Source organism: Melanerpes formicivorus, unplaced genomic scaffold (assembly GCF_026170545.1).
Source record: "Melanerpes formicivorus ecotype bairdi unplaced genomic scaffold, bMelFor1.0.p_v2 SCAF_9, whole genome shotgun sequence".
Lineage (NCBI taxonomy): Eukaryota > Metazoa > Chordata > Aves > Piciformes > Picidae > Melanerpes > Melanerpes formicivorus.
This window is the reverse complement of record NW_027142361.1, coordinates 11,459,328-11,470,341: the sequence shown is the minus strand read 5'-3', so window position 1 is coordinate 11,470,341 and position 11,014 is coordinate 11,459,328.

Genomic DNA, 11,014 nt, shown 5'->3' with positions numbered 1-11,014 from the left:
AACCCGGGTCCCCCACTGCCGGAACCCCAGAAACCAGGACGTCAGACCCGCGACCGCCACCGCGACGCGGCCCCCCACGGCCCAGGCCCCTCCAGAAACCGGACCGCAGGATACCAAAACCCCGAGACCGGGCCCCTCACCACCGGGACGCCGGACACCGGGACGCAGCGCTGGTCTCCCGATCCCTACGGACGACCAGTCTCCACAGCCCCCAGACCGTAGAAATAACGCTGCCCCTTCACAGCCCGAAACCAGGGCTGTGAAGACCACCTGACTACCATCCAGAATCCTGGAATCCCCACCCACAGTGAAATTCCGGGACCCCGTAGCCGGGACCCCGTAGCCAGGACCCCTCCTTAGCTACCGGGACTTTAAACCTTTCCCCTTTTGCCCCTAAAACTCGCTCTCCACACCCCCTCTAGGAACCTTGTTAACCCTCCTTCTCCAATCTGAGCCTGGCCACCTCCTGGGCCTGATCCTTTACCAGTCCCTGGTGGGCACGGCTCAGCCACTACGGCTCTCCCCGCAACAGCTCCTGCTCCGCCCGCCGCACTACCGCAGGTGCTGGTGCAAACAGTGACTTGCAGCTCCGGCTGCTCTACGTGCAGCCCTTACACTAATGTCCCCGGCTCCAGGCCCGCCCGGAACTGATCCAACTAAGCTTAAAAAAAACCTTAAGATCTCTCTTCTCCTTGGTGTCAAGGTCCGGAGACATTAGATGTCTCGGTCCGGAGACACAGTTCTTTTAAATATTCCCGTGTTGTGAAATTAAAGGCACAAACGAGGCCAAAGTATCAACAGCTAGACTATTTATTACATAAATAAAGTGGACATAAGAAAGGAAGAGGGAGAAAATAGAGAAAGTGGACATAAGAAGGGAAAGGGAGAAAAGAGAGAGAGAGAGAGAGACGAGAGATAGAAGAGGAAAGGAATTATATTACCACACCCCTCATCCCCCCCAAGATAAAGTCTGTGGAGGAAAGGTGCTGCAGGAGATGTTGGGTTTGTAGAAACCGTGGTGAGGCTTTTGCTGGAGAACAGCTGTGGTCCTCTGGGGAGATGTTGGGTTGATACAGGAACAGTGCTGAGGCTCCTCTGGGCAGCCTGGGTCTGTAGAGAAGGGGTGCTGAGGATTTGGCTGGAGCTGTGGTCCTCCGGGCAGCTTCTTTTCTCCGGAGCAGCATCGTCCCGGCTTTCTCTTCTCAGCGGCCTGGCCCATCTCCTGTGTTTTCCTTCATCTCCGTTTTTGTCCCCGTTTTTCTCCTCTGTTTCTCTCCTCTGTTTTTCTCTACAAACCAGCAGTTGCTCAAGTCTTTTATACAGTTTTTTAGTCCTCAGGCAGGTAGTCAAATATTGTCCCTCAGGAATTCCAGTGGCAGGAAATCTGTGTGTTTGGGCAAGACCCTGGCTGGAGGAGGGGGGAATCTCCGTCTACCCCATCTCCATCCAGACAAGTCCTCCCACATTCCTTTACACAGGTGGTGAAAACCATCGTATCACCCTGCCCAAGGTACTTGATGGGCGGAAACCACCCTGCCCAGAAAGCGTGATGGCTGGGTCCTTGGGTCCATTGTTGTAGTCCCGTGTTATCACGATGCAATCACAAGCTGATTTGCATCCAGGATTGGTGGACAGGATTCTTTCCACCTTCTTTCCAGTGGCTCTGCTATCACTTTATCTTTGTTGACTCACATAGAGAGAGACAAACTTATTAGACTCTCACACTTGGGCACTCTCGTTTCAAATGCCCAACCTTCCCACAATCTACTTTTCTCTCTAGGCCCTTCCTCCATTATCTTTTTGCCTTATCCTTATCCTGCGTATTGTGCCTCCAACACGCAACCCCAGAGGACTGTCCGGGGGTATATCCCTGGGTACCCTTGTTGCTCCCATGTTTCCTGGGGCTGGTCTACACCTGACCCTTGCCCCATTTCCCGAGGTCCATGCTTTCCATCACCAACCGCTTCGTCCCTTCACTGGCCAAGTCCCTCGCGGGTGCTTGGAAATGCAGTTAGAAGGACTCCACAATCACTTCGTGAATCCGGACTGTCCAGTCCACGTCTCACGCATGCACGCACACTCACTGACCTCAATACCCACCCAACCGGACAATACTTACAGTTCTTTTCTTGCCCGGGTCTTTGTGCACTAGAATTACAGGCTAGTTCCGGGAGCTCCTTCCCTTGCCGTTATCTTATAATGTTCGCTGGATCATCTACCCATGTTCTGAGAGGCTTCCAGGGTCCTCCTTCTGGGCTGCCGAAATCGGCGGGGGCGCCCCCCCTTCTGAAGGGTCCTGAAAGCCGTTGCAGACAGGGTAATCACGACGGGGTCACCAAATTGTGAGAAACGAACTCACTGCTGAAATTTATAGCCAGTTTATTATAAAATAAAGGCAACCCAGCGCTGGGCGCATAGTGAGTTTGCTAGAGGCGCACCCTAACAACATGAGTTGAACTGATATAGATGGCAAACATACATATTAATATATTAAAACGTACATATTCATATATTCCCCAGCACGCTCCCACCCCTCTCCATCAGGACAGACAAAATCTGCACTTTTGACCTGGCCAGTCTTTAGACCTGTTGGCACCTCCCCTTTCTCTCCCAATACCCCACACAATACAGACCATCAGCCCAACGATCCAGCACAACGATCCAGGCCAACGATCCAGCCCCACGGTCCCCAGTAATTCCCCTTGCGAAAGCCAAATATTATAACCAGTTTCTCACAGAGAGGTTCTGTCATCCTGTCTTTGTCAGTTTACCAGCATTAAGCCAAGTTGTAATTTTGCCAGCTAAATACGAAGCATTAAAGAATGAAGATATTTCTTTTAAGTGACAGAAGATGGAACAAAACAGAGGAAGATTCAGAGACAACAGAATTCATGGTGTGATATCTGGAATAGTACAGATTAGTCTATACTTCATACACTCTAGAGTGAAAAATATATAACATTGCAAGGAACAAATGGTAATTTTAATCTCTATCTCCTTGGGAGAGATACGGAAGTACAGTAAAATGTGAAATGCAACAATATTAGAAAATAATTTTTAATACCTGGAGTAGGCATACTCTGGTATGGCTTGCCAGAAGAGGCTGAACACACATTTGTCAGAAATGTTTTAATTATAATTGAATTTGCCCATAGGCACAAAAATGGACCGGATGACCTCTGAGTCTCTTCCTGCCTTGCATTCTATTATTCAGTGATAAAAAGACACAGCAGGATGAGGCTGCATTTTCAGAAGCTCTTTCCTAGCAAAGAAATCTCACAGTAGAAAAAAATTCAGAAGCTGGTGGCAAAACATGAAATGTTTTGAATCTGACTAAGCAAATAGTGCAGGAACGAGCTGCAGGAAAGCATGGTAGAGAAGCCAAGTGATGGGCTGGGTGATCTAAGAGGCTATTCTGTCTCAAAATTCTGACTCAGACTCACAGTATCACAGTATAACTTAGGTTGGAAAGGACCTCGAGGATCATCAAGTCCAACCCATCAAAACAGACCCCATGACTAGACCATGTGTAGTGAAGGATGCTTATGATCCTTTGTCCCCCCCCTCCTTTCTGGAGGCAGCAGGGGGGATCCTGGCGCCACTGAGTCCAGGTAAACAGCCTACCTGGGCGTGGTCTCACCCCTGCAGTACTAGAGGCAGGCTATATGTTTGTTTCCCCGAGTATAGCATATACTCAGGCCACATTTGGTAGCTGGTAGTTCATTGGTTAATGTTTGCGTTGGCAACAGATGCTTATTGGGCCAGTATTCACTGGGGCAAATGGTAAATAGGGGTCGTTTGGCAAATGAGCCCCCCACCTCGGTGTTGGAGCCTGTGTGTGCGTGCGTGCCAGCCAGTGCTTCGGGAGGCCTCGTGGTCCTTTTGCCACCGTCCCAGCTGTGTGCGGTGCCGTGGACAGCACTCCGTGGGATCAACCGCTGTGTGATCCATCGTAGGAGAAAACCTGGTAGACCGTGTGAACCAGCGTTGCTGACCTGCCACTACCCCCCCCCCTCTGAGCGAGGAATTTGGTATCCTGGGAGAGAACAGCAGAGCCACGCGGTGCGGCCACGCGGCCAGCACCATTTCCTGCCTCCTTATTACGGCACATCCGTGCCACGTTGTCTGGATTATAAACATTACTGAGGAAAGACTCCATGAAGTTCTCAGCTTGTGAGTAAGCCAAGCCCTTTGTAGAGCTTCGTTTAGGATAGCGTTTATATTGCTCCGGGTGGAGGGTTGCCGGTCACTGACCAACCCCTCCCCCGCCACTTTCTGACTCCATTTAGGTTCTAAGTTCTGTGAATCATTTTGGTTTAAGTGCCCATACATAACATTCTGTAAAGATAGTTCCACTAACCGAATATTGATACCTGTGAAGGGCGATTGTAAATACCCCGTTACAGAGTTTGTATATATATAAATAAACTTATTATTTTTCGTTGATGGATCTGCCGTGCATTTCTGAGGGCATATCCACGACATTAATGGCGCAGTGCAAGGGTTATCCGATAAGTGACTATCTCTACAGAATGGGATACGTAATAAAACGATCCGATATGCAATGGGCTATAGAAAACCTGACAAATCCGGACCAAATCACCACGAAATTATCCGAATACGTGGTCGAGCTATGCGCTGATCCAACCGCAATAACCGAGGAGAGAGTTAGTGCGATCGGGGCTTGCATAATGCGAGCACAAGACGAATTTACAGCATTAGAGGAAAAGATTAAAAAACTTGAGGGAAAAAATAACTTCCTGGAAAGAGAGTTAGGAAAGTCTGAGGCACAAAATGATAAACTTCATAACTTGTTAACGTTGCAAATTAAAGAAAGCAACGCTACTATGAAGGTATTAGCGGGATCAGACAGAGACTCTGTTTCAAGCCTTCCTGGGATCTCCCAACCGCCTAGCCCCGAGCAGCCCCGCGACCACGATGTCGCGCCCAGAGCCAGCTCTCCCGTACAGTCCTTTTACGAATTACCCCCACCGCAGTCTCGCGGAAAGGACAGAAAGGTAGCGAATCCCACCGTAGCGCAAGACTTTAGACCCACGGTCCCCTTGGACCTGCCGAGACTCCGAACACTGCAAAGCCCGAGTCCCGATTCACTCGCTCAGCCCAGCACGTCAGCAGCAGCGCGTGAATTAAATTCGCCTGACAATAGTGCTTCGAGAAGCGAAGCCCGGAAAAAATCCCGTAGCTACCGAACGGAGAGAAACCCATCTGACCGGGACGATACGGATTACAGTTCGGAAGATGAACCCATACGGAGGAAAGCCGTGCATTTACGTCCCGTTCTTAAAGAGCAATACACGGACGGCCGCCGTGGCCGAGGGACAACAACTACCTCTGTTCGCCCGTACAGCGGAGCAAAGCTTCGGGACCTGCAGGAGACGTTTGCACGAGAACCGGACGAGTCGGTAACAGACTTTTTGTATCGCGTTATGGAATTGGGTGGGGATACAATTATTTTGGACCGTAATGAAGCAAAAGGCTGTTCATGGGGTCATGAAGTATTTTTGGGCATGGGTCCAGAGGGATACCACTCGTTAACTTCCCGTGTCGCTCACTGGGCTGGAAGTTTAGATCCTATAGATAGAGACGAACCCACAGAAGTGAGGGTTACCAGTTCGGCCGAACTCACTGCCGCGATTAAAAAGTTGGCGTGCATTCAAGCAATGTACGATCGCGGGGCATATTCTTCCCCACTAGATGCCCCAATTAACCCAGTGCGACTTAAAATCCTAATCCGTGGTCTGCCGCCGGGTCTGAAAAATGTATGTGATGCCAAAAAGGAGGAAATTGAACGAGTAGTCGAAAGGAATATGGCCTCTACTAATTCCCGGGAACACCAATTAACTTGGGAAGAGCTTCTGATGGCATTATCCCACAAGGGCCGAGACTTGGGCTACTCTGATCATACGCTCATGGCCAAGACTCCCAGCGACAGACACCATACTGGTTTCAAAGGCAACCACGCGGCGACACCGCGGGGGAAAAAGCAGGAAGTGCGCCACACTAAGACATCCCCTACTGCAACTTCTTCGGGTTCAAGCAGCAGCCCGGAGTCAGATCGCCGTCACTCGGGAAGTCCCAGAGGGAGAAATTCCGACCGCTGGAGAGATAAACGGCGTACTTCTAATAGATCATTTTCACCCAGAGAGAAATGGTATCGACTAGCACTGTCTTTGAATGTACCTGAATTTGTAATAGCGCCATTATCAACGGGAATGTTAAAAGAAGTAGTGCTGAGAATACAAAATAAATCCGGTAGCTGGGAAGAGGACGACTACCGAAGTGACCGCCGCGGCAAGGGGAAGAATGAAGCTGGAAGCAGCAGTCCTAAAACTGTTTCACCCAGCAAGGATGCTAACCGCTTCATACCTCGCCGCCAGAGCCCAGATAAAAAGCCAAAAAACTAGACACAGCGGTGACTGTTCCAGGCCTCACTCATCGCTTTGTTAATACTTGTCAATGGTCTGAGGATCCAGAGCCTTTCATTTTGATTCCTACTGGACCTACTCGAACTGCTGTAAAATTCCTTATTGACACTGGGGCGCAAATCAGTGTTTTGAATGTGCAACAAGCTAAACGCTTGAAGATCCTGCCATCCCGGAAAAGGATTAAGATACAGGGTGTTACAGGAATGCCTCATACGTGCCATTTAGCCAAAACAAGGTTGTGGCTTCCTGGTGACAAGCGGAGTACCCTGGTAGAAGTTGCCCTGAGTCCGTACCCCGAGAACATCCTTGGATTTGATGTTTTAGCTGGCAAACGGTGGCATCTCCCTAACGGTACCCTGTGGTGTTTTGGCTCCTATGGAGTAGGAGCAAAAGGGACTGAAACCGCTCGGGTAGGCACTCTCCAAATTGCTCCACCCTTACCCAAATCAAGTATCACATGTGTTGCACAGTATTCCCTACCAGCAGCAGCCAGACAAGGCATCACTGAGGTGATTGCAGACCTGGAAAAGAGACAAATCATTACCAGGACACACTCGCCCTATAACTCACCAGTGTGGCCAGTGCGTAAACCTGATGGACGATGGAGACTCACCATTGACTACAGGAGGCTCAATAGCAACACGCCCCCTCTCACCGCTGCAGTCCCAAGCCTGACATCCATCGTGACAGCAATCCAAGCTGCGTCACATACTTGGATGGCTTCACTGGACATTAAGGACATGTACTTTATGATCCCTCTACATGAGGAGGATAAACCACAGTTTGCTTTCACATGGCAAGGTTCCCAATACACCTTCAATCGTCTTCCCCAGGGGTACAAGCACTCAGGAACCATTGCACACAACTCCTTAGCAGCACTGTTAGACACCATTGAAGTCCCAAAAGATGTAAGTGTCTACCAGTACATAGATGACATCTTTGTTGGGGGAAACGACGAAGGTAAGGTGGGTTCAGTAGCTGCAGCGATCTGGGACCTTTTGACCAAAAATGGGTTACAGGTTCCACAAGCTAAATGTCAAGGCCCGAGCCAAGAAATTAAATTTCTTGGATCCTGGTGGGTAGCAGGAGCAATATCAGTGCCAGAGGATGCTCTTGAGGCTATTGAAAAGGGCCAACTTCCCAATAACAAAAGGGAGCTTCAGCGGCTCTTGGGTACCTTGGGTTACTGGAGAAAACATATTCCAGGTTTCTCAGTAATTGCTCGTCCCCTCTATGACCTGCTTAAAAAGAGCAGAGTCTGGGACTGGACCCCAAGGCATACTGAAAGCCTAAAGGTTTTGAAGGACGAATTAAAGGCTTACCAGAAATTGGGCCCTTTGCACCCACATGACCCCTTAAGGGCAGAATGGGGCTTCTCTGAACATGCTTCCTACTGTGGGATTTTTCAAAGGGGACCTAAAGGCCCAAACAGAGCCCTTTTATTCTCTTCAACAGCATTCAAAGATGCTGAAAGGAGATACTCTGAATGGGAGAAGGGACTCTTGTCTCTGACCCGAGCTGTCAAAGAGGCAGAGAAGCTGCGCACTACGCAGGATATCATAGTGCAAGGTCCATTCTCTCTGCTCAAAGCAATCCTCAATGGAACCCCACCACCAGAAGGAATTGCTCAGAAGGCTACCGTAAGAAAATGGTATGCCTATCTGGAAGGGATGGCTCAGCTTATGCCTCTAAGAGAAGGGCCCACAAAAGTATCCAAATTGCAGCAGCCCATCAACCCACATACTATCCCACTGTGCCAGCCCTACAAGCCATCTCCTATTCAAGTAGCACCTGAACTGACTGCCGATGCCAATACTGAGGGAGTGTGGTTCACAGATGCATCTGCCCAAAGGGTAGAATCACAGTGGCATTACAAGGCTGCAGCACTGGAGATTGGCACAGACAGGACTGTCATTGAAGAGGGCGAAGGCAGTGCCCAAGTGGGAGAACTGCGCGCCCTTATGCTAGCTGTGGAAAATGGTGCAGAGACCATATACACTGATTCATATGCTACTTTCAAAGGTGCCACAGAATGGATTTGCCAGTGGGAAGCAAACCAGTGGATAGTTGGCAATACCCCAGTTTGGAGGGCAACCGACTGGCAAAGACTACTAGAGATAAGTCGAGCCAGGACCATCAAAGTAGGATGGGTAAAGGGACACTGCAGGAAGCAAACCCCTGCTGCTACTTGGAATCAACAAGTAGATCACTTAGCAAAAATCAGCGTAGTTGATTGTGAGGAAAAGGAGTGGGAGCGATTGGCTGAGTGGCTACATATTAAAAGAGGTCACTCAGGTAAGTCAGACCTTTACTACGAATGCAGATCCAGGGGGTGGCCAGTTTCTTTGACCACATGCGAAACCATTGTTTCAGCCTGCCCTCAGTGCCAGATCAGATTAAAAGCTAACCATCCCGGTCTGGCTCCAGCCCAGCATATCAAGAAAGACAAAGTGCTATGGAGCACATGGCAGATTGATTATGTTGGTCCCCTCCGACCCTCACATGGGAAAAAATACATACTGGTAGGGGTAGAAGTGGTTTCAGGCTTAGTCATGGCCACTGCTACTAGCACTGCTTCAGGAGCTCAAACCATTGAAACTCTAAAGGATTGGTTCAGCATTCTGCCTATGCCTGAACATATTCAGAGTGATAATGGTTCACATTTCACCTCAACCTCAGTCCAAGACTGGGCCCGAGGGGAAGGAGTCAAATGGACATTTCATACTCCATATTATCCCCAGGCAAATGGCATAGTGGAGAGGGCAAATGGCCTCATTAAGAAACATGCAAATGTTTCAAGGAGTAATTGGGATAAACGCCTGCCTTCTGCAGTTTTCATTGTAAACAACCGATGGGGGAATTATGGCAGCCCCAAAGTCAAGGCATTTTGCCCTGCTGACCCAGTTAGGGATGTCAGCCACATGCCAGGGGAGGCAAAGGATGAACACCCACATTCCGTAACACAGATGCAGGTGGGCCAACCAGTGTTAGTGAAACTGCCTTCTATCGGGATTGTACCCATGACACTGGTTAAGCCCAGGGGTCTATACGCTTGGGAGGCTACTGACATCAATGGAAAAACTCATCGCATAAGTGCTCGGTGGGTCGTTCCAAATTACTAACTGTCAAGCCCGGCTTTAAACACCGTGGCCAGTTTTGTTTCTCCACAGAATGACAACGGTTCCAGTGGACAGATTATCCTGGAAAGGAAGACCCGTCTCGGGAGTAACAGGGATCCACCACCGGTCAGGGGGTGGAGACTAGAAAACACTAAGGTCACCAATACTGACCTTAGACTTAAGGAGTTCTATACTGTGTTGTAGCATGCTTTGTTTAGAGTACAGTTGTACACTTCTGAGATATATATATATATGTATACATGATGTTCTTGTGATGTTTCTATATAATGTTTAATTCATCCTTGGTAGAGTTTAATTATAGAGTAATATTTGCCCACATATACTTGCCCATAAGCAGGGGGTGGAATGTAGTGAAGGATGCTTATGATCCTTTGTCCCCCCCCTCCTTTCTGGAGGCAGCAGGGGGGATCCTGGCGCCACTGAGTCCAGGTAAACAGCCTACCTGGGCGTGGTCTCACCCCTGCAGTACTAGAGGCAGGCTATATGTTTGTTTCCCCGAGTATAGCATATACTCAGGCCACATTTGGTATCTGGTAGTTCATTGGTTAATGTTTGCGTTGGCAACAGATGCTTATTGGGCCAGTATTCACTGGGGCAAATGGTAAATAGGGGTCGTTTGGCAAATGAGCCCCCCACCTCGGTGTTGGAGCCTGTGTGTGCGTGCGTGCCAGCCAGTGCTTCGGGAGGCCTCGTGGTCCTTTTGCCACCGTCCCAGCTGTGTGCGGTGCCGTGGACAGCACTCCGTGGGATCAACCGCTGCGTGATCCATCGTAGGAGAAAACCTGGTAGACCGTGTGAACCAGCGTTGCTGACCTGCCACTACCCCCCCCCCCTCTGAGCGAGGAATTTGGTATCCTGGGAGAGAACAGCAGAGCCACGCGGTGCGGCCACGCGGCCAGCACCATTTCCTGCCTCCTTATTACGGCACATCCGTGCCACGTTGTCTGGATTATAAACATTACTGAGGAAAGACTCCATGAAGTTCTCAGCTTGTGAGTAAGCCAAGCCCTTTGTAGAGCTTCGTTTAGGATAGCGTTTATATTGCTCCGGGTGGAGGGTTGCCGGTCACTGACCAACCCCTCCCCCGCCACTTTCTGACTCCGTTTAGGTTCTAAGTTCTGTGAATCATTTTGGTTTAAGTGCCCATACATAACATTCTGTAAAGATAGTTCCACTAACCGAATATTGATACCTGTGAAGGGCGATTGTAAATACCCCGTTACAGAGTTTGTATATATATAAATAAACTTATTATTTTTCGTTGATGGATCTGCCGTGCATTTCTGAGGGCATATCCACGACACCATGGCACCAAGTGCCACGTCCAATCTCCTCTTGAACGCCTCCAGGGACGATGACTCAACCACCTCCCTGGGCAACCCGTTCCAATGACGAATTACTTGCTCGGTGAAGAACTTCCTCCTCACC